The 25,014-nt window shown below is 42.8% G+C and overlaps 1 protein-coding gene across 2 annotated transcripts in view; it reads left to right on the top strand.

The window, feature by feature from the left end:
- Positions 1 to 12,768: 12,768 nt before the first annotated feature.
- The window catches only part of SOX13 (SRY-box transcription factor 13), a 63,501-nt gene continuing 51,255 nt past the window's right edge, over positions 12,769 to 25,014 (top strand). For both annotated transcript variants that reach the window (XM_054981936.1, XM_054981937.1), the window contains exon 1: positions 12,769 to 12,829. The gene's annotated coding sequence lies outside the window, so the exon portion shown is untranslated. The remainder of the gene's footprint in view (positions 12,830 to 25,014) is intronic.

The raw sequence follows: 25,014 nt of genomic DNA on the forward strand, positions 1-25,014 counted from the left end.
CCCTTTGCCTGCCCTGCAGGACAGGGGGTGCGCTGCAAGCCAGCCGCCCCCTGTCCCGCGGGGCAAGCGAAAGGCAGTGCGGGGGGCTGCGAGGCTGCCCGTGCCATGCGCCTGCCCCGTGGAACAGGGGGCGGCCGGCTGCCCCCTCTCCTGCAGGGCATCGAGTGGCACGGGCGGCCGCGCTGCCCTTTGCCTGCCCTGCAAGACAGGGGGTGCGCTGCAAGCCAGCCGCCCCCTGTCCCGCGAGGCAAGCAAAAGGCAGCGCAGGAGCCTGTGATGCTGCCTGCGCCATGCACCTGCCCCGCAGGACAGGGGGCGGCCGGCTGCCCCCTCTCCTGCAGGGCAAGTGAATGGCGTGGGCAGCCGCACTGCCCTTTTCCTGCCCTGCAGGACAGGGGGTGCGCGGCAAGCCAGCCGCCCCCTGTCCTGCAGGGCAAGCAAAAGGCAGCACGGCTGCCCATGCTGCTGCCTGCACGCTCTGGGAGCTGCTTCCGGCACCCCCTCCCTGGCAGCGCCGGGGGCAGACTACCCCCCTGCCCCTCCTCTTGATCCGGCCCTGCTTCCCAATCAGAGCACAATCCAGCCCCGATCCACCCCCCTCCTGATCGCTGGATCGTTGGCCGTGGCCGATCACGATCCGCTGAGTCACGATCGTGCGATCGCCATTATTGTGGGTTTTTTTGGATCGTAATGCAGATTGTGCCCATCTCTAGTGATAACTGGCCACGTCATTTTTGTCTAGGGATTTTTTAAAAAGTGGCAGATGGATAACTGCCTGTTTGAGCTGCCAGGGAAAGGTACCCTGAGTTAGCAATTGATTTACAATAGAGCTCAGTGTTCACTTATGTGGTCCTTACTTGATTTTAATAGCAAAAATGGGCAAGGATCCAGCGTTCAAGTAGTAGGGCTGGTTCAAGGCAGTCCATATGTGAGCCAGGAGGTGTATTAAGCATTTCTTCCATCTCATCTGTATTACGGCTAGCATCCAAATCAAAGCGTATTCTTGCTAATTTATCAGCAAAAAACTTAGCAAAGGCCTCATAGCTAATTGTCTGTTCTTGAGACTGTAAACGTTCAGATGTAGGGGTTAGAAGGTGTCTGGGTATCTTAAACAACTGGGATGGGCATGAATTAGCTGACGCAATGGTTCCTGAGAAATAACATTTCTTTGCCGCTTTCATTCCCGCTTCATAGGTCCTCCAGTGGGTTCTGTAGCATGCTCTATCAGTTTCCTTGCGAGCTCTTTCATAACCTTCAGATGGCCATTAAAAAAACAAACCCATACCTCCCTGGCTGATTTTTTAAATCTGGGAAACTTTGCCTCATGGGCCCCAGTGTAGCTGTAATACCATCTGAGCACCTCTCCATGATAAGGAGATTAGGGGTCCCCCGCAGGCTTCTCACATGGGCATTTTCCTCATATTTCAGTTTTGAAGAGGCAATGGCAAACCACCCCGTAACAGGAGGAGTCTGCCAAGAAAACATCCTGGATGCGACGTCCTCCCATGGGTCACTCAACCTCAGGATCCGAGGAAGAGTGATAATGCATACAAATGAGAAGAAGCATGGTCCTCTCTCACAACACTTCCTCTGCACATGCTACATTAGCCTTCTCTGCCAGTCTCTCAGCAGAGCCTTGAGTGAGTGCATTTATGAGACTATCACATTATACTTCCATTCTACATGTGCCGCCAGGACATGCAAACTGCTGCCATCACTGTCAATACTGGAGGGTAGATGGAAGAATGGGATGGTTGAAAGGAAAGTGAAAGTGTTCAATGGTGAGGCTAACTCCTCCCTTCTCTTCTGGCCCCAGCTGTTGCTATGGTGACTTGAACAAAGCAGGTTTTCCCTCTTTTGAGATTGTTAATTGTCTTTGTTCTTCCCTCAGGCCCTTTTTTTAAAAATAGTCCAGTTGTTTCTAGATGGGTGTGCCCCCTGCTCTCCCCCTTCCCCCACCAGTGCTCTTCTTTCATTTTATACCATCAGGAAACCAATGGGGCATTTTTAAAAGATCTGCAATGTGGTAAAGTAATTAACAGTGTTCTCTTGCAAGGGGGCTATTTTTTTTTTTAAAAAAAAGATACCCCAAGAATGCATAGAGAGGTAGACCCTTGAGATAAAGGCCTTTGCAGGCAATGGTGCAACAATGCAATTGGCTGCCTTTGACCTCTGAGGGCCTGTCTCTCACGGCTAAGCTTGGCCTATTGTGCTGGCATCTCTCAGGAAATCTCCCACACTTGTGCTCTTATTGGAACAGGTCCACAGAGAATAAGAACAGCATCGATCAAAGCCATGTTTGGCAGTGCTTCTGAGGCCTATTGCCTGAAAATGCCAGAGTACACACTGTCCAGGAGATGTACATTAAAGGCATGAATATGCCCCCCGCCCCCCGCCCCCCACACACTTTTTCTTGTTTGGGATGGATATCAAAAACCTGATTAGAGAAAGTAGAATTTGTGTATGTGTAGATATACCTTATAAAAGATAAGCAGCTTATGCTAATGACTGGTAGAAAGAGTTTCTCACACAGCTTGATCAGAAGCGTATGGCAATTTTTTCAGAGTTCAAAATGCAATGTATTTATTATGTTTTTAGTTCAGGCTTTCTTCAAGCAGTTTAGGACATTGCAGATGTGATATGGATTAGATTGAGAGAGGTTACAATCCTATGCTCATGGGAGCAAGTTCTGTTGGGCTTTCTCTGTGGTGGCCCCTATCCTGTGGAATGACCTGCCTGAGGAAGTCAGAAGAGCCCCCACTCTCCTGGCTTTCTGTAAAACCGAACTATTCAAAAAGGCTTTTTACACAAATGGGAGGGCTGCATTGTAGGGATGGGGTCTCAGGTGCTTCACTAACAAGTTGGGGATCATAGACTTCATCACCATTTTTGCCTCATTTATTATCTGCTGCTCTAAATATGTACTCCTATGTACAACTGTCACTCCATGCTGTCTAATGTTAGTCCTAGAACTGATTATGTTTTACTTCAGTATCTCTACTATATCTTGGATCCTTGCTAATGCTATGTCTTTAAACTTGTATCTGTTTACCTTATGGTATTGTATTGAAATGTACTTACTTGATACTGCTTGTATTAACCTCATACTGTGTAATCCACCTTGAGTCTCAGTGAGAAAGGTGGACTGTAAATGATGTAAATAATAATAATAAATAATAATAGTTACTTCTGAGTAAACAAGAATGAATTGCATGCCTGAGTGGGAACTGAACCGAGATCTGCAATATCAAATTCCAAAGCTTTGATTACATGACATCAGCTCATTTTGGGCTTACTGACAGATACTGGTAAAGTTTCCATTAAAATCATGGGATTTATAGAGAACCATTAACATCTACTCAGTTCCCATCCCCAAGACAGGAAATCCCATTGCTGAAACTAAAAGCCAATAGATTACTTGATATTTGCTTGAAAACCTCTAAAAGATGTAATTTTGCAAGCTAAGTGGCTTGCAAAAATGTTCTTAGAATTAGTAAACTTTTTCTAGTATTTCCTCCAAATACAGTTTCTTGTATTTATTAAATGGGATTTTAGATCATATAATATACAAACCAGGTCATTGTAGAGATATGCAGATAAAATGTAAAATCTATTTTTCTGCACTTTATATCAAAATATTCTTTTATCCATTTTCCCTTTTATCTTTGAATTGAGTAGATAACATATGCTGTTTCATCTCAATGATAAAACTAGAAAGGTTTGCCAAATCCTGGATATAAAATCTGGATAAAGTCATTCTCCGGTCTTTAAATCACACCTTTATGGACATTTTGGCAGGGAGTGGGTTGCTGATTCCAATGGAGGATTTCTGAGGACAGAAGAACTGGTTTTCTCCTGTCTCCGCCATCCCCTGGTGACAGACCTCATTACCCCCCCTTCTGTTCTTGAAGATCCTCTTTCTCCCAGGAGCAATATGGGGGGGGGGGGGGTAGCAGCAGGACTGGGAGCTAAGACAATCACACTCTGCTGTTGGAAATCCCATTCACCAGTGGAAATGCCTGGTGAATCCAAGCCAATGTTTTCTTGTTTCCAGGACAATCAGAATGATGCTGCCTTACCCCATTCCAGTCATGCATAGCTAGATATTTGGGTCTCAAAAACTCTCAATGGGTATGGGTCAGAATGAATATTCAGATGCGTCCCTGAATACACATCCAGTTGCAGGTAATGCAGTAATAATAGGTGATATCTGCAATCTGCATGGAAAGTGAACCCAAATACTGAGGTCATTTTTGCGTTGCATTAGAGGCCCCATTTTGTTCTGTCTAATTATGTGAAATCACATTTAACTGGAGGTGGGCTGGAGCAAAAAGTATTGCTGTGAAACACTAGCAAACAATAAGAGACTATCAGCATAGCTTAGCAAAACCAGAAGTACTGGCACAGTTGCCCTGGGGTGGATGATAGGTCCATAATGATCTTCTCATGTAGCGAACATAACTATTGGTGTGATCAAATTTAGGTGGCCACATTGGTCCTTAACAAAATCCAACAATAAAAACCACGTTACCTTTTTAAAGACCAACCAAAATAAGCCAACGCTTTGTACAAACTTTGTGTTCTCCAAAACATTTCTTCAGCCGGGCAGTAAAAAAAAAAAAAAAACAGGCAGGGGGGAAGAAATAATATTTCAGATTGTGATCTTAAGTTCTCAAAGTTGACAAAGAGGTCTTGTGATTCCCTCCGCCTTTAACATTATTGTATTTATTTATTTACTTTGTTTATAGTCCACCTTTCTTGCTTAGACTGACTACAGATTACAGGATATAAAGCAGTGCAATCAGACAGCGTAAAATAACCAAAGAACAATGCAACAGGGTCAGATTACAGAATTAGAGAACAACGCAAACAACAAATCAAGGCAAAGGTATAGTATAGACAATACAGAAAGTGGATTAAGACAATACCATAAAAACCAGTGATCCCTACAGCGATTATTGTAGTGGACTATATTCCTTTTCTACTATAAAGGTTCAAGGCTACTGATCGATTCTACTAGACTGATCGATTCTACTAGAGGTCTAATCTGTTTTTTTTTTATTCCCTCTTGAATATGACTGTTTTGCATGTTCTATGTGCAGTCTGATGTAGTGTTCTGGAAAAGCAACCATTGTGCATGTGTTGCTTCGATTAAGATTGATAAAAACATATTACACTGCTTCTGAGTTTTTTCATATTGGTGTTGGCTAGGGTGACATTGGCTCAATATGCAATCTTTGACTGCCTTGAGGGACAACCTCTAGGGTTGCCAGCCTCCAGATGGTAGCTGGAAATCTCCTGGAATTACAACTGATCTCCAGGCAACAGAGACCAGTTCCCCTGGAGAAAATGGCTGCTCTGGCAGGTGAACTCTATGGAATTATACCCCACTGAGGGCCCTCCCCTCTCCAAACCCTCTCCAGGCTCCGCTCACAAAATCTTCCAGAATTTCCCAGCCTGGACCTGGCAACCCTAGATAACCTAGAAGTGACGTTTTCCCATGAGTCAGGCTTGGGTTCCTTTCAGGTGTTGGCTGGAGATCTCACAGAATTACAACTGTTCTCCAAGATACAATCAGATGGCAGCTGCTGGGAACTAAATTCCCAAGTGCCCCTGAGGCTTAGTTTGGATTGGGACCATGGGATGTGTGGAGAAGGGGCTAAAGGCCCCCACCATACCCCTTCTGTTTTCCTGGCCTGAAGTGTCCCCAGGGACTTCATTAGCCCTGTTGGAGCAGTGGCACAGGCACGATTCTGTGTAGATCACTGAAACACTTTCAAGTTAAAAAAAATAGATCAAAGACTGGGGAGATAATAGCAATGAACAGGCACAACAAATGTGCAAAAAATCTTACTAATTTGGAAGATTTTTTTGTAGCTCCTCCCTTCTAAGTGCACAGTATTACATCTGGGCCACAAAAATGTGGAGCACAAATACAGGATAGGGGATACACTTCTGGGTGGTAGTGTATGCGAAAGAGATCTTGGAGTAAGAGTGGACTGTAAACTAAATATGAGCCATCAGTGTGATGCAGTGGCAAATAAAGGCAAACTCAGGCTTGGGTTGTATCAAAAGGGCCATTGCATCGAAATCGCAGGAGGTCATAGTCCCTCTCTATACTACCTTGGTCAGGCCGCACCTGGAGTACTGTGTGCAGTTCTGGAGGCCTCATTTCAAAAAGGATGTGGATAAAATTGAGAGGGTGCAGAAGAGAGCGATGAGAATGATCAGGGGTCTGGAGACTGAGCCCTATGAGGAAAGGCTGAGAGTCTTGGGAATGTTTAGTTTGGATAAGAGGAGATTGAGGGGGGACATGATTGCTCTCTTTAAATATTTGAAAGGCTGTCATTTGGAGGAGGGCAAGGAGCTGTTCCAGTTGGAAGCGGAGGACTCGAAGCAACGGGCTTAAATTACATGCGGAAAGGTACTTGCTGGGTATTAGGAGAAACTTTTTCATGGTCAGAGTAGTTCAAAGGTGGAATCAGCTGCCTAGGGAGGTGGTGAGCTCCCCTTCACAGGCAGTTTTCAAGAAGAGGCTGGACGAATATTTGTCAGGAATGCTTTAGGCTCATCCTGCATTGGGCAGGGGGTTGGACTAGAAGGTCTGTATGGCCCCTTCCAACTCTGTGATTCTGTGATTCTCACCCTGAAAATATTTTATTTATTTATTTTAAAAGTTTACATGCTACCTTTCCAGTCTAGAGATGCCAGGTCCAGGTTGGGAAATTCCTGGAGATTTTGGGGGTGGATCCTGGAAAGAGTAGTTTGGGGAGGGGAGGGGCCTCAATGGGGTATAATGCCATAGAGTCTGCCCTGCAAAGCAGCCACTTTCTCCAGGGGAACTGATCTCTGTGGCCTGGAGACCAGTTGTAATTCCAGGAGATCTCCAGCCACCACCTGGAGGCTGGCAACTCTACTTTCCACCCAAATAGAATTCCCAAGGTAGCATTGAATATTTAAAATAGTAAATCAATATTTAAAATGTATATAAAAATATTTAACAAATTAAAACAAAATTTTGCATAAAAATAAACCTTATGAAAATTTAGCACAGCACTAGAATCAAGGCCAATGCAGGTGGCATTTATATAGTAAATCATGGCCATAGTTTCTGTGTTTTGATCTCCTCATTTCAGACATCTGGTCTGGGATACTTTACGCTGCTGGGCCAATATTGCAAATGGCTGACTGGGACCAGAAGGAGCCGTGCATTCCATGTGGCATCCTGCTTGCCATGAGTGTGAGAGGAAAAGATTACTATGTGTCCTAGAGGTGCCAACCTCCAGGTGGTGGCTGGAGATCTTGCAGAATTATGACTGATCTCCAAGAGACAAAGATTAGTTCCCCCAGAGAAATTGGAAAGTAGACTCTATGGCATTATACAACACTGAGGTCCTTTCCTTCCCCAAACCCTGCCCTCCCCAGGCTCCAATCTTAAAATCTCCAGGAATTTCTCAAGCCAGAGCTGACAACCCCAATGAGTTCCTGTATGATTGCATGTTCCAGCAGGATCATAGAAATCTATCCTTGGCTATACCTTTACTCTTGAGGTTCCCAGTTTGGGGTTCCTAGTTTACATACTTCCCAGAAGAACATTTTTATGTTGGAAGCCAAGAAAGGAGAAAATATCCCTCTTTGTTTCTTTCTCCAATGTACAGGGGGAACAAAAGGAAACTGTGCGGTTCAGAGTTATGTTTTTGAGATTTGAACTGCTAATTTGCAGCACTGGTACTAGAATTATAAACAGCCTTGAACTTCCAGAATCAAACTGAAGCTGCCATTTGGATGGCAGGACCTTGATGAAGATAGGAGGAATCACTCTACTTCTGCCTCTCTGTGGTGCACATCCAATTTGTCTAGCTTTAGTACCACTGAAATGGCTCCATTCAAGAGCAATCAGCATGTGACAATCCAACAGCAAATCTGAAACTGGCCTGTTGAGGCTTCCTCAATTCCTTTCAACTTGAAACAGAAGAGTGTTCTAGCAGGGTGTGAAGATGCAGAGAGAACTCTTTTTAAACATGAAGTGTCTCATAGAATCATAGGGTTGGAAAGGACTTCTAGGGTCATCTAGTCCAACCCCCTGCACAATGCAAGACATTCACAACTATCTCCCCTCCCCATACCGCCAGTGACCCTTGCTCCATACTCAGAAGATGTCAAAACGCCATCAGGATCCCTAGCCATGGTCACTTTTTCTGGCGCTATTTTCTCTTCATAAGAGAGAGGGCTACTACCATACTACCCACATTCACTTTGAATGTTACATGTCATAAGGCCTCAACCAAACTGTAATGTAATGTAAGTCATCATTCCTAACCATCCTAATGACTTGTGTCTATATTTTGTTTTTATGGCTACATCTCATACCACCAAGGGCTAACCTGAGAAATAAATGTTTCTTTCCTTGGTTAATTGCATCACGTTGTGGGAGTAGAACTTGGAATCAAGCATCATGTTGGCTCAAGTGTGTGGGATAGCACCTAATTCAAACATTGCATTTACGTAAGTTTTGTTTGGAATATATACATTTCACAACAAAGGATACTAATGAAGAGAGCGCCAGTGTGGTGTAGTGCTTAGTGTTTGAATATGCATCCCGCTATGAAAACTTGCTGGTGACCTTTGACCAGTCACACACTTAAATCTAACATACCTCATAGGGGTGTTGGAGGAGAGAAGATTTGGGTCCCCATTGAGGAGAAAAGTGCAGTATATATGAAGTAAATAAAAGAATTGCCCATCCTGGCTCCTAAAATCTTGCAAAGAACATATAAAGGAGTTCTTGATGTCCATTATAAATCAGTCACTAACTCAAGGCACCTTTCCTCAGCCTCTCAAAGAGGCAGTCATAGATCCACTACTTGAAAAAGCACGCTTAGGCAAAAATGATGTAGCCAATTATCACTCAGTCTCTAATCTGCCCTTTCTGAGCAAAATGGTCAAGAGAGCAGTAGCCAACCAACCCCAGGTCTTCTTGGATAACTCTGGTGCTTTGGACCCGTTTCAATCTGGTTTTAGGTCAGCAATGGGACAGAGATTGCCCTAGTGGCTCTAGTTGATGATCTCCATCGAAATGTAGACGAAGGCCATGTTTCATTATCATTCCTCCTAAATCTATCTGCAGCCTTCAACACAATAGACCATGTCATCTTGTTGAGTTGAGACAGAAGAAGGTATCAGGGGATGTGCCTTGGACTGGTTTAAATCATTCTTCATGGGATTCAAGGGTTGTTATTGCAGACCAGCTATCCTCAGAGTGGGAATTATCTTGTGGAGTTCCACAAGGTGCGTTCTTATCCTTCATGTTATTCAACCTCTATGTAAAGCCTTTAGGAGAACTCATTCATAGATATGGAATTGGATGCCACCAATATGCAGATGATATCCAGCTCTACATCTCTTTATCCAGATCCCCTGGTGATACAGCAGAGGTACTGAGTCGATGCTTGACAGCTTCGTCAATTGGCTGAAAGCGAACAAATTGAAACTGAACCCAGACAAGACAGAGGTGATGCTGGCTGGAAAAGCAGAGATCTTGAAGGACATTTTGCTTCTGACCTTTGATGGGTTTAGTTGACCCTGGCTGACTCAGTTAAAAGCCTAAGGGTTATATTAGACCCAGCACTACAGCTAGAGAAGCAAGTAAATGCATCAGCAAAAAAGTCCTTCTCCCAACTTAGACTAGTCTCAAAGATGCCTATCTTAACACGGCCAATCTGCCGCCTGGATTTATGGCACAGTAACATCAAGACTAGACTATTTTAATGCACTCTACATTGGTCTCCCCTAAAAGTCAACTTGAAGACTTCAGTCGGTGCAGAACACTGCAGCTCATTTTCTCTCAGGAGCTAGATGGAGCATGCATATTACTGCCATTCTGCAGTCACTCCATTGGCTTCCCATCAGTTACTGGGTGCAATTCAAGGTCATGATGACGATCACATTCAAAGCCCTTCATGGCCTCAGCCCCTCATATCTGTGCGACCACCTCTCCCCCTATGTTCTGCCATGAGAGCGTCGCTCATCTTGGGCAAAATCAAAAGCAGCCCCCCCTCACATGGCTTTCTTTGTGGTGGCCCCCACCTTATAGAATGTCCGAATGTCCTAGCTGTCGATTATATTCTATTTTCACTTGTACTGTTGTAATCCACCTTAGATCTCAGTGAAAAAGGAGGACTATAAATTACAACAACAATAAACAGATTATTGGCCCCAAAGGGTATATTTTAATGAGTCACCTCTTCCAGCAAATGCATAGAGTCCTCTCAAGGCTTGCAGATTCTAATGAAATAAAATTAGGAAACCATCTTCACTTTCACTTCACAGGGAGCTGGCTGCTTATCTCACTTCATGTGATACTTTAAAAACAAACAACCTTACCATCATATTTTAACAATTTTTTTGCACCTGAGAAGTGTTTATTTTACTATCCTCAAAAGACTCTTTGACTAGAAATGAAATCCTAAACAGGTTTACTCCAATCTAAGTCCGTTGATTTCAATGAGCTTAGACTAGAGTATCTCTGCTTAGGATTTCACTGTAAATGTCATAAGTCAGTTCATCATTAAACATGTTATCCTGGGTATCTCTACGGAGCCTTAAAGCAACAGCCCCGTGTACTAACTGCAATTTCCTTAGAGGCCCCTGGGATCTCCAGATTCCTTTCATGTGCCAGCATGAAATAAAGTAAAAAGCATACAGATACATATTCACATGTGTCAGAAGTCAGGAACTGCTCCAAAGATCTTAGGAAAGAAAATGATGAGCTAATGATGAGGTTCTGTCCACTCCCAGAATTTACTGGGCTCTGTAACACCTTAAAATGAGTTGATTTATTTCGCACAGGCTTTCATAGACAGCAGCCTGTTACAACAGATGCATAAACTGAAAAAGTGGTGGGCAGGTATATGAACACATGATTCTGAAATATGCAGGAAGAGAAATCGAAGTGACATGCTGACAGGAACACAAAAATATATGCCAATTGTTGGGATGCTAAACATGAATATAATGCACAATCTGAACATTTGCTAGAACATTAAAGGATAAATTCTAAAAGACTGTTGTACCATCAAATTATAGCCAATTACCTTTTCCACTTTCAAATTTCGATAGATAGAAATATAGTTATATAAACCTTGTTTCCCTCCTCTCTGGGGACCCAAAACAGCTTTCAGTATCATTCTTCCCTCTTGTGTTTTATTCTTACAACTATCCTGTGAGGTAGGTTAGGCTGGGAGATAGTTGCCCAAGGTCACCCAGTAAGCTTCCAAGGCAAATTGGAGATTCAAACCTGAGTTTTTCAGATCCTAGTCCAATACTCTTTACTACACTACACCAGAGCAACCTTATCAGGGTAAAGAGACAATAGTAAAGAAAAAAATCCTGCTATGTCCCACACTGTTTTATGTTTACTGTCCAGTTAATGTTTAGGTATTCTCTCACATAAGGACTGTCCTGTTTGGCTAAAGTAAAAAGATGAGGAGACACACATTGTTATCATGGACAACAGTCATTTGAGCATTACTTTTTAAAGGGGTGTGTTTAAGAATGATTTGATCAGTGATTTGTGAAGGGCTTATTTATTTCGACTTATTATTTCGATTTCAAATGCGTCCCTTCCCATCATGTCTGGGGCAAGCAGCTGCACTTTAAAAGGTTAATGTCTTCCTCTTTCTGGCATCATAAGGAAAATTCTTCAAAAAGAGGCCAGATCCGATTTACAAAAGAGAATGGCAGGGAATAACTAGAGTAACCTTTGTTGAATTCTAATGTGTGTCTGCGAGATTCATCAACATCACAATAGGCAGGATCCAGCCAAAGATCTAAGGCTGTGTTTATCTCTGTCATTTAAATCAGTGGGGCTTAAGCGGGATCATACCCAAAATATAAAGACGGTGAGATAAACCATTCACAACTCAATACAAAGAAATTTACTTGGACATAAAGCACATCGATTTCAAATAATCATACTCCTTACTAGGGTGTCAGGGACCTCAGTCCGGGTGATATTTGCCCAGCGGTTCTAAACTGATATGCTTGGTAGCAAGTTCCACTGAAAGAACTTCAAGTGACTGTGCTTTAGATCACAATCTGAATTTAAAACAAAGTTTTGACAACAGAATTGAGGGCTCAAAGAAGTGACAAACTGTTCTGAGAAGATCCCCAAATGTTTAAAAATAGAAGGCTCTCTAACAGCCCCGACCACAAACTGGTTGCAGGTTCGTGCGTCGCTGCTCAAAGGAGATGTCAAAGAGAGGCGAGGTCAGCGGCGCATACGCAGAAATCCAGCGTGAGAAAGCGCTCGCTGTAATGCGCGCGCTTGCCTGCTCTTTTGAACCAGCAAGGCAGCAACTCTCCAGACCTCAGTTCAGAACCGCCAACTTTTCATCCGAAGGTGGGGGTCCCTGAAAGTTTGGAGGTGCGGTGGGGGAGTCGCCGGCAGCAGCTTAGCCGGGACCCCGGGGCCAGGGCAGCTCGGCCTCCCTGACCCGTCTCATTGCAAGAGAACAAGAGGGAGGGAGGGAGGTCGAGGGGCTTCCTTGGAAACGGCAGGGCTGGCCGGCCGGAGGAGCGAGCGAACGTCCCTCCCCCTTCCCTCCCCTCCCCTCCCCTCGGAGCCCGCTTGGGTCTGCGCCTGCATCGGCAGCCGCGTGTGATCGGACAGCCCAGCCGGCTCTTGCATACGGAGAGAAAGAGGGAGGGGAAAAGGAGCCGGCCGGCCCCCGGGGCGGGGCGGGGCGGCTTGGAAGACAACAGCCGAGCCCGATAGAGGAGCCGCTCGCAAGCGGAGGGAGCCGTGCGCCGAGTCCGGCGAAGCCGCGTCGTAAGTGCCTACTGCGGACTCCTCGGAAACCCTAGGCGCGCCTTACCCCCGCCTCCACCCCCGGAGCCTCTTCCTGGTGTGCTCCACCGGCATGCCGCTGCGCGCTGTCCCGAGCGAGAGCGTCGGGGGTGGGTGGGCGCCTCTTCCCTCCCCCGGGATTTGCTGGGCTTACGGGGCGCTTCGAGGAACTTGTAGCTCGTGGGTTGTTTGGGTTTGTGAGGCAGAAATCGGCTCCCAACTCATCCCCCCCCCCCCGCCCCCCGTGGTTTGATTCTTTTCTTGCTCGGATTTATTTAAAAACCATTTGCCTGCCTTCGATGAGGTCTGAACTTCATTCATCCTCCCGTCTTCCTCGGAGGGGCGGCTTCTCAACTGGAAATGAATTTGTGGAGGGAATTTAATTTTTTTTTTAAAAAAGAAACCCCTTCGGTTTCTCCCTGCAAACTCCTTAAATGGCTCTTTCTGTTTGTTGACCACTTGCGCGGCGCGTCTGTCCGCGTCTTATTGAAACCAATGGAACAACACAAGTGTAAGCGAACCACTTGCACTCTGTGCATCTTGTTAAACCCATCTACGCTCCACGTAAAAGGGGCCCTAATGACTCTTGCCTACGGGCTGTAGTTCTCAAAGCCCACGTACTTCCGAGGCGGTAATTTCCCTACTCCGGAGCAAGTAGTTTGTGAATTCAGTGCCCCAAAGGGCACCTTTATATTCAGGAACACGTTTCGCGCCTATAAAGCTAAAAAGATGGGATCCTGTCATTTCCTAGCATGTCCCAGGAGGGAAGGGGTTAAAGCCTTTCTTCTCCTCCTCCTCCCCCCTTCCCCTGAAATAAAACCAGACCATCAGGTTTCTGCACCATCTCCCATGTTTCCTATTTAGCGTGGCTTTCTCTGTCCATGGACAGGGCCCCTATCAGATCTTCCGACTTGCCAGACGTTCATTTAGGTAGAGACTTGTGGCTAACTTAATCATATAGGTCAGGGTTGGGAGGTAATGATGGAGGTGGGGGGGGATCCATTCAGGGAGAATCAGAGCGACTTTCTCCTCTTCCCATTTCCTGCCCCCTCCATCTCCTGGCCAAAACAAAACAGCATATTTATAACTGACTAGGGGCACTGTCTCGCCAGCCAGTCTGTGGGGTTCTGTAATACAATGATTTCATAGTCAATGGGTGATAGGCAGGGTGAAGCTCTTACAGTTGTAGGCACCAGCAGAGGTCACCAGGCATGTTATAAAATAAGCAGCCAGACACCGACCAGCTAAGAGGTTTTCATTTGCAAGAAGAGCTGCCCGATGGTCGCCTCAACCTGCACGTTTCCTCCCATTTTTTCTTTTAAATGATCAATTTTATTTGATTTCTTGTGGGGAGGGAAGAAAGTTGTTCTTTGCAGATCACACTCAGTTCTTTTACACTTATTTGCCAGATGAGCATAATAGTTGATAAATAATGTGAGAAAGATTCCCTTCCTATATTTGGAGATCACACTGCTTGGTTCTGATCTTGGCTTTTCATGCCCTTTGGGCAACTGTATTATTCTCTGTGATAGCATAATTCCTTTTGTGGTAGGAATGGGTTTTTAAAATAAGTATATCATGACTGTTATGATCACAGTGTTTGGTTTGCCTGACAAACTTGGTCTCCTTGCGACAGGGGGATGGGGATTGGGACTGTGTGCATCTGTAACAGAGGTTCCATGATATAGACCAAAAATAATCCAGTTGTTTTCAGCCTGTTTCTTCTTCAGATGGAGCAGTGGAGATCAATTGTCAGTCAGCACTGATGGCCAACTTCAAAATGAGTGAGTGAAATTCATCCCCAAACACAAATCCATAGCATAGTCACAGGAACTTTGGTAATTGACATCAGGGCAGCTGATTTTCCTCCTTTCTGCCTCAGAGGTATAATTCTTAGGGCTAGTTCTGTTGTAAATGAAGATAATTAGAGGGTTGAAGTTTTGATTCCATACAAAGAGTTTAGCGGTAGTGGCATAAACAGCTCCTTGCCAAATTGCTGCTGAGTCCAGGTGCAGTTTGGACAGACAAGCCCGAGTCCCCTATTGGTCATGGTTGAGGTGTATCTGAAACAGAGTTGTGTGACTTGTTTGCCCTGGAAGGGCTGTGAGATGGAGGGCATGCAGAAGGGCCCAGGTTCCCTCTTTGAGGGTCTCAGGGAGCAGATACTGGGCAAGGCTTTCCTCTGGGATCTTTGACAGTACTGAGCTAGATACTCTGACTTAGTGTAAAGCAGCTCCTAGGTTCACATGACCCTGTCTTGTGTTGCTCTGTCTCTCCTCTAATACACAAGTACTAGAGGGTATTTTGTACAGCATCACTGATGCCTGCAGCTGTTCTCAGCCTTTACTTTTCATACAGTTGTAACATCAAGGAGGAGCTGTGGTTGACTGCATTCACTTGTTGAGGGTCACTTGGTGGCCAACCTGGATTTGCCTTGCCAAATGTGAATTGCCCCTATGCCTTGCTCTAGTTTGATACTTCCGTGTATCTCAGACAAGCATCTTTCTTCAATAATCAGATATTTCTATACATAAAAATGTGGCGCTCAAGGCTCTTTTGATCTGTATGATCCAGTCTATATACTGTCAACTGTGCTGTTTGATAGGGTGGCAGGTATAAATAAATGGACTGAGAATTCAAGCTGTCATATTTAGAATTTGTGTGCAGGAGAAGAGGGCCTCCCCAAAGACAGAAAAAAAATGATAATGGAATAAAACTACTTTTCTCCACTGCACCATTTTTCTCCCTTTTGCTCTGTATTCAGGACGGCTGTAGCAGATGGCTCATCCAGTAGGATGGGGCCATTTGGATGGGGCTGTTTATGCCCAGTTCACATGGTGAAACCTATCTGGAGGCATTGGGGTTACATGCTGATTCCAAGTCTTATCTATGATTGTAGAGCTGTCTTTGGATGACAGTTTTCTCTTTTTGAAACAAATTCTCTAACCCAGCTTTACCTTTACCATGGAATAGTGATAATTTTGAATGCTATTTTTTTTGTACATATGCTGTATTTCAGCACACAGAGTTAAAAGCAGCTTTCTGACAAGCAAAGGTTACTCCACCTAAGAAGGAGAAAATCATTTAACTGTTCAGTGGAAATGACCCAGGGCCAACCCATATGTGCAGTCAGACTCATTCAATGGCTACAAACTCTGTTGTGTACAGAAATCAGACTTAAGGTTAGGGCAATTTAAATATAGCCCACTGTAGGCAAAAATTGCTCAGTTTTTCATTGTCTTGTTTTTTGGCATTTAAATTATCTTAAACTTTTGTCTTAGTAGCACCCAATGTGCTTCTTTTGCCATTGAATTTTTCTGAGGTATTTTAAAATATCACATAATAATTATAGGTGCACAGTAGTGATAAGAATGGCCACAGGATCCATATTTTTCAGAGGTGACTTTTTCAGCTGAAACAGCAGATTCATATCCTCTTCTTTTATTTTCACTATAACATTTATGGATACTAAGCATAAGAGGGTTGCTGTAGCATAGTGGTTAAGTTGTTGGGCTGCAGACCAGCACTCTGCTGGTTTGAATCCCAGTACTACCATGAGCTCAGTAGGTAGCCTTGTATAAGCTGCTCTTTTCAGCCCCAGCTCCCCAGCTGTATTGTGGAGACAATAACAACACTGAGTTTGTTCACCATACTAGCCTATCTAGAAGTGTGGTTATTATATTGTTATTATGACATGAGGGCATCATGTTGTAAATTTCCCCGCCCCATGTCATTTGTAATGTTGACTGCTTAAAGAATATCCTTTAGGGGCTGATGGACATGTTGCAACCCCATTTAGAAAGCCAGTGGAAATGCTTGCATGTCGGCCCTGGAAAGTTCTTGGAAACACTAGTACAGTGGTAGCCATAATGTGTATTTCTAGGAGTGCCTGACACAGGCATCGAGGTTTTCCATTGCAGTTGCATCATTTCCGACACAGTCCACACACCGTGTTAGAACTGGCTTGTGAAATATAGTGTGCCATATGCAACAACAACAACATTTATATACCACTCTTCAGGACAACTTAACACCCACTCAGAGCGATTTACAAAGTATGTTATTTTTATCCCCACAACAATCACTCTGTGAGGTGGTTGGGACTGAGAGAGCTCTGTGAGAGCTGTGACTGACTCAAGATCACCTAGCTGGCTTCAAGAGGAGGAGTGAGGAATCAAACCCAGTTGTCCAGATTAGAGTCCCACCGCTCTTAACCACGACACCAAACTGGCTCTCCAATAGCTTCAACTTAAGCTTAGCACTGTCTCTTTAGTCTGCAAGCTAAACTTAAAAATCACTAAGCGAATGGAATTTACAGGCTTAGGTATAAATATCTTGAACATAACTGTTCAGAAGCTACTGAATACATGTGATCAATGTGATCCACAAAAGCTTCCTTGATGTGAAATGTTTGTGAGGGATAGAATGTTGCTATTCATCTGAAGCAGCTCTTGTCAATTAAGAAAAATATTGTTAAGTGGATGTAAGCACTTACTTAGCATTTTTAGACCATTTTCCCAACCAAAGTGTATATGAGTTTACATGTACAGCTCTGAGTAATCTAGTAGCAGGATGTGAATTAAGATGAGACAGATGCTAAAAGTTTGTGTGTGATTCATTTGAGGCTTAACATGTGTTGTGAGATGCTGAACAACAAGGTTTGCTGTAAGTGTGATATGTCAATCATAGGAAACCTGCAGTTTGGGTGAGTTTAGTTTTATGTTGCTTAAGAGGTTACCCAGGCGACTGTCCAAACTTCTAGCTGCTTCATCGTCTTTGAGTTCTGCAATAAACTTGTTAGCTTTAATACTGAAAATGGGTTATGGGTACGGAATGGCTGTACAATTTAGGAATTGGTAGTTAGACAGAGGAGTAGTTTCAGTCCAGTAGGCTGTTTTGTTTGTTGTTTAATTTATTGGCCACTGTAGTCCTTGAAAATCAGGGCACATTACAGAGTTATAAAAACAATGGAATCAAGATCATTATAATATATACAATGAACAATGCAATAAAACTGGAGTACATAATTAAAGGACAGTGAAGTAATGACAACATAATGCGTCCAATAGACTGGATTTCACAATTACAGAACAATGATCCAATAAGATGAATTTCACAATTTAAGAAAAAAAGACAGTATAATGCATCTAATATACAATGCAGTATGAAAAGGGAGGTAAAAGGAAACAACCTAAAATTTCCCAGGCAATTAAAATTTCAACATTATGACCTTATAGAAACTGCCCTCCTGTTGCCATTATGTGACTGTAAGACTGTCAACAACACAAGAAAAAAACCGGTGTAAAGCGATAACTCAGTCTAATAAATATAAGTATAAATATTTTACTTGCTATATTTACTCAAAGTGCAAAAGTGCTCAAAATTGTGCAGAAGATGAATAACATAGCCAAAGTACATATAGTATCTAGTACATATCATATAGTCCTCAAATATGAAAAGTTCATCAGTCAATAGAATAATATTTCTTCAATCATATTGCACAATGGCCCAAAGGGTGGCCTTTAAATCCAGAAGACGACATAGATATATGGCTGGGCTTGTTCCTCAGCTACGGGTTGCAGCCAGCAAATTTTCTAATACCCGTTTCGTGGTTAAGACTTCATCAGGCAAAAGTATCCTTCTGGATGGTCACCACATGAATAACTCACATCCACGACCCAATCAAATTAGTATATACAGAGCAATGCCGGTCCTGCCCTCCTGTTGCCATTATGTGACTGTAAGACAAGAGGAATCTTGTGCCATCTTAAAGACTAACATAAGCTTTGGAACATTAGAGATCACTTCATCAACCGATGAAGTAGGCTCCAGTCTGTGATAACTGTAAGCTAGAATAAAAGTTGTGTTAGTCTTTACGATGCCACTCTATGTGCTACTCTGGTTTATTTTTTCTGCAACAGACCATCACAGTTGCCCCTCTTAAAAGAATGACTGCTGGTGCAACTTTTGTAGTAGCATGTATCATTTAGCAGCAGCAAGTACTTGGGTTGAATGTCCCTGTGTTTCATTTCCAGACATGGTTTCTGCATGAGGGTTTCAGTAACATTTGTCTTGAGGTCAGGAAGGATCCAAAGAACTGTGCAATTCTGCACTTGTGCATGATGGATTTGTTTCTCAATGGCAGTCCCCATGCTTTGTGGCAAACTACTTGATTAATCTCAGGAGAGTTTCTGAAGCAGACTGCAACGTGGCATGGGGTGCATGGATCTGCTGTTGAAAGACAAGTTTTAAAAAATCTCACTGGGCTACATCTGTGTGTCACACACCCAGCAGGATTTAAGTGGCTGTTTGGATCTCCATCTGTGGGGCTGGTGGAGGTGGCTACATGGCATTATGGCCTCCTGGCCTGTATATTGGTGAACTTTTCCCTTGCTGAGTTCATGTTCACCCAAGACACTGTCCCTGAGGCAAGGAGGAAGATGTGCAAGTTCTACTTTTCCAAAGGTCAAGCCAGAAAGTAAATTGCCGTTCTAGAAATCTTGGTTGCTTGCCCAGCAGTGGCCTGGCTTTTCAGCCCTAGCAGGGTCATGAAATAGGTTTTTGTCTAAGACCAAGAGGGATGTCAAGAGTTATTTCAGAACTAGTGTGAAAAGATTGGGGTCACTTCACATGAAATGCAGCAGCAAGTATCTGCTTCCCACTTCAGAAACCTGTGGCAAACCATGACATAGATATCTTCCAATCTGATTTGTTCTTCTGATATTCATAGTATTTTTATGTTTTTACAAATGAGAAGGTTACAGTCCTTGTATGGCTCCCTGTTGGATTAAGGTGTACACATGGTGTCACACAAAGCACTGTCCCCTCCCATACCTGTGTCCCTTCAAGAGCTGCTTCTGTTCTAACTTCAGAGCTTCACCTTAATTTATGAACACCTGAATAGTCTACTAATATTGTTCCAGGACTGTCCTTTTCTCAGATGAATCAGCATTTGTCAAATCTCCCAGCCCCTATATACCCTTGAAACACCTGGGGATGGGTTTTTGGTTTGGTTCCTAACCTCTCGATCTTTGGAAATGTTTATGGAAGCCAAAGGTGGCGGTGTTTTATTTACCTTGTTCCATGCCTGACAGAATTTGAGTGAGAGATGTGAGCTGTCTTCACCACCCAGCTGCTTGAATATAGGTTCCTTCACATAGCAAGAAATCAATAGTTTCTCTTTACCCTCTTCCCCCACTCTGAAGACTATCTCACTGAAATATACTCCCTGCTGTGCAAAGAGAAAGTATGCTTCTGCTGACTTCACTGCAAGCTGTGTACACCTCTGGCCAGATTGTTTCCTTTGTGCTAATCAGTTTTTTAATAATTGGATTCTTGGCTGTGAAGCTGTCGGGTTCAAAAGCCTCCTTTTATTTCAAGCAGGAGGAAAGTTGGCCTAGCTGGAGGCTGCGAGAGTTGGAAAGTTTTGATTGTTCCTTGAAAACTTTTCCTTTTCTCCCAGTTCCCTGACAGTGTTCATATTCTATGTATAATACACCTGTTTCAACACCATGTGTCTAAAACTGGAACAGCTCCAGCTCTAAACAATGGCCTTTGGTCTGAATTGGGTCTTCTAGTGATAAAGATGACATAAAGAGAGGAATGGAATGATTGGACTGAATATTTCACAAGGGGTCTGTTCAGGCCAACTGGTGCTAAAATAAAAAGAAAACCCTAGGGGAGTGTTTGATGGATTGGGTCAGGCTTGTCCTGGAGTCTTACTGATTCACAGCAGCCAATCAAAACCTTTCTTCTATCCACCGCAAGTAATGTTGGGTTAGAGTTGTTCTAATAAATACATGTTAAAGTGGGGATGGTGATGTGACCTAGAGAATATTGGTCTTCCTTTAGCATGTGCCTTATCTTGCTTGCCTGAACTATTGGATTATGGACCAAACAACACATTATGCAGAACAAGATTTCTGATTTATGCCACTGAGTTTGTAACAAGGCTCAGATAAACCCCGTTTTAGCTGAAGACCAACCTCATTTTTCATTGAAACAAGGGAGGAGTTCCATCTTTTCCTTCTCTCTGCTTTCCCCTTGCAGTTGCCCATATGATCTCAATTTTCAGTTCCAACCTTGATTTTCAGCTGCATCTGAAATTTGGATGTGGATCTAAACTTACTAATACCCACTTACCATCATGCTCACGTTTCAAGCTTCCCTTTTCTCGTCACTGTATTCCATGGTTGCACTATGAAATGAAACTGTGTTTAGAATTGCCTCGGGTGAAGGAAATGTGAAGAATGTTTACTGGTCTTTTTGTGCAATCTACTGGCCTATAACCTTTTATGATGATCAGCAATTGTGAAAGGAGCTTTCAGCGTTTCACTTGCACAGTGGTAGGGGATAAAAGCAATTGACTGGAATTTTGCATGCATGGCTGAATGAGGATGATAGTAGTACTTTAGGGTTTGAAATTAGTGTCTGTTTTCATTGACAAAAATGCTCAGCAGGCTGTATTGTGGGGGGAGGGGAGAGAAATATCAAAATAAAGAGCCAATCAAAACCTTTCTTCTACCCAGACACAAAGGATTCTGCCTTCTTTTATTCTGCCTTTTACTACCTACCCTTTCTACATTATTTTGGTATCCAAATATCAATGACCAAACAGGGATACTTCTTCAGTTAGGATGACATGCATCAATTGTAGCTGGTGATGTGTGTGCCACCCCCTGATAAATACATGGCAGCCGTCTGTAAAAATACAGTATATGAAGAGCTCACAGTCTTCAGTGCATATATTGTATCAGTGCTGTTGGGCAGTAGGCCAGCAGTCTTAATTGATTTTTGGAAGCTAGCTAGCTAACTGAAGCTAAGGCCTTTTTCTTTTCTTTTTCTTTTGGCTAACCCACAGTTTAGCTGAATATACAGGCACTTATTTATTTCATATATACCCCACATGGTTCTGTTCTTTTCCATTTTATCCTCGGGAGTATATGGTTAATTTCCAGACATCTACAGTTTTCTGATGTTACAGTAGAGTTCTATTTACATCAAGAGTTCACCAGCTGTGGGTTTTGTGAACTCGATTTGTATGATCATGTGAATAGAAGCTATATTTGTATGGAAAAACCATGTGCTTCCAAATTCACATGTTACCTGAGTGGATGTACCAGTGTATTGTGTAGGTATCTGCACACACATACATGAAGCTGGAAGGCTACCTCTTCCTGTGAATGGAATGCCAACCTAATATCTGCAGAGGTCTTTATGGCTGTTAACAAGTCCCATTAATCCATTTTTTCATATATTACAATGAGCTGTATCATATGCTTACTCTTGCTTATACTGGACAAAAGCTGGTAACTATTTCTTTTATAGCTGGCAATGGCAACTGCAGTTTTGTCTACCTTTTTAAATAGGGTTGTAACATTTATAGTGTAATCATAAGCAAAATTACATCCTTCAAAATCCACTAAAGTCAATTGGATTGGAAAGGTGTAGCTGTTTAAAATTGCACTGTTAGCCCATTGTAAATTAGATTAATAGATTAAAAACCTTAAGAGTGACTAAAAAGGTGATTAAGTAGGCAGTTTTTTTAAAAAGTTGTTTTAAATTACGAAGACTGGCTGCGCGAGGTGGCATCTTAGAAGAGGCATTTCCTAATCTTCCTGTATGAGAAAATGACTCTTTTAACATGATGCCTGCTGCATCTTCAGAAACACAAGGAAAGCATGCTTTTCCCCAGAAGTATTTCTTATTCCTGTGCAGATGAATGTCCGTGTAATCAATTAATTGAATGATCAAGCAAAACTTTTAGAAGAATCAACTGTGATTTCTTTAGTTGGATGAGTGTTTAGTTTTTAGCATCCGAATAAAATGAAAAGCACAAATACACCTGTTAGAGTAAATTGTAATTTGTTGTTAGGAATACCTTGACCAATAGGCCATGCAAAGTGGGACAGTATTGTGGGCGGCAAATTTGTTGCTGCAGGAGAAAATGGAAGAAAATTCCCTCCAGTGTGCTTCCTACTGCTCAGGAATAGCCGAGGCACAGAAAAATAGAGCGAATACAAGTGAGCAACAACAGCCATTTGGGCCTGAGTCCCAGAATGTGCAGAGAGGAGCTGGGGGAACTCTGAAGTTGTCAGCTGATTAACAAGGCTGAGTGATTGGGGACCCCATTTACAGAGGCAGGCAGGTTGGAAAAGATACGGGGAGACAAAGGCAAAGAGCCCACAACAGAAGAAAATGTATGTGCCATTTAACATTTTATCTAGGAAACTAGCCAAAATGTCAAAGTTAAGCCATGTTGTAAGATCTAATCCCTTTCTGATAATTTATGGTACTTTCCTCTTCAGTCCTTCCAGCATAACATGTTGGGCCTTAATTTGTGCCAGGGCTTGCTGGTGCTCAGCCATGGAATCTGTTTTCAATACTCAGTCCAAGTCCAGGAATAAAGGAAGCAATAGCCAAGCAAAGTGCCTTCCGGATGTGTGCAGAATGCCTTCCCCACATGGCTGTATAACCGCAGCCCACCCCAACACATTTTGGATTAAGGAGCAAGACTTTCAGAGCAATGATTTGGCTTTTAGGCTGGCTGGAGCCCTTGCTTCTTGCCTTTTAGAAATTAATCCTTGTTGGGTAAATTGTAACTATGATAAAAATTACCAAGTAGCGAGTAGTCAGTGGGCTACAGTGCCCATAATTACAATGCATAAAACATGGCTTACTTATAGATCTGAAATCTATGAACTGATCCTGTTTTCAGGCAGAAATGCCCTATATTCCGCTTAGGAGATTTGATCATTACGAGTGGTGGTGGTGGTGGGAAAAGTATCTGCTGGCACTAAAGGTACTAAACATTTATTGAAGCATAAGTCCACTTGATTAGATGCGAAAAAGATCCCTATCTGAGAACATCTCATGTCTGCTTAAGATTTCACAGAATGGTCATATTTGATAAACAGTCCTATACCAGAGAACACCCAGACATCTCCTTTGTACTCTTTTCGATCTCCCTATTAAACCAAACGGATTAACCCAGTTGTAAAGCCATGAGAGTACGTGGAAGAGAAATTTACCTTTTGTATTTATTTCCACAGGAAAGTTGGAAGGGGTGGAGGGGAGGAGAGATGTAGTTAATGCTAACAAGTTAAAGTTAATAAGTTAAACAGTTGTTTGGTTAGAACAGCAAAGAGGTTTGTCTTATTTAAACAAAATAATTTAAAAATTAAACTGAAGAATATTAAAATTGGTCCTGTTGACATTAGACTGCAGAAATGTAAGAGAGTTTAAAAATAGGTTTAGTTAAATTACTGTATTTCTGCATCTTCATTTTCTCCTTAAGACTGGTCAGTTTAGTACATAGATGTAAACTTTAATGGCTATAGGTTCAGTTGCTATAATCTAGGCTTAAACTGATTGTAGAAGCAACTCTAAACAGGATTTCCCTTGAATAACAACAGGTGTGAAGTACAAGCAAATTGCTCATCACTGTGCATGTTCTGATAACAAAGGATGAAATAAGTCCTATGCAACCTTGTTGGCATTAAAAAATCTAGAGGAGAAGGATGTTGAGAACAGTATTGTTTACAATAATTATAGTTTAATTAAAGGGTTGATTTTTATCACTATTTTTGTCTGGAAAGTGCTATTTTAAGCTGCCCGTGTTCTGTTTATATGACCTATGTTTTTATGCTGGGCTGTTGTTGTTTTTTAAAGCTGGATGTTAAATAATATTTAATTTTTAAATTTTTTGTAAGTAACCTTGGGCAGGTTGTGGGAGAGGCAACGTTAAAATATTCTAAGTAAGTAAAATAAAAAGTTATTTGAAAAGAGAGACTCATTTTTCTTCACTGCAAACAATACTGGTCTCAATTCTAGTTCTTCACTGCTGTGCTAAGTTATTACTGATACAGTAAAATCCTAAGATCCAGAGGAGTTAGCCGTGTTAGTCTGTAGTTGCGAAATAGTAAAGAGTCCAGTAGCACCTTTAAGACTAACCAACGTTATAGTAGCATAAACTTTTGAGAACCACAGCTCTTGAAAAGTTCTCTTGCAGCTGACAAAGAGAATTGTTGTTTTTGAAAGCGTATGCTACTATAAAGAGCCCCGTGGCAGAGAGTGGTAAGCTGCAGTACTGCCGTCCACGCTCTACTCACGACCTAAGTTCGATCCCGGTGGAAGCTGGGTTCAGGCAGCCGGCTCAAGGTTGACTC

The sequence above is a fragment of the Eublepharis macularius genome, chromosome 5, assembly GCF_028583425.1.
Source record: "Eublepharis macularius isolate TG4126 chromosome 5, MPM_Emac_v1.0, whole genome shotgun sequence".
In the NCBI taxonomy this organism is placed as follows: Eukaryota; Metazoa; Chordata; class Lepidosauria; order Squamata; family Eublepharidae; genus Eublepharis; species Eublepharis macularius.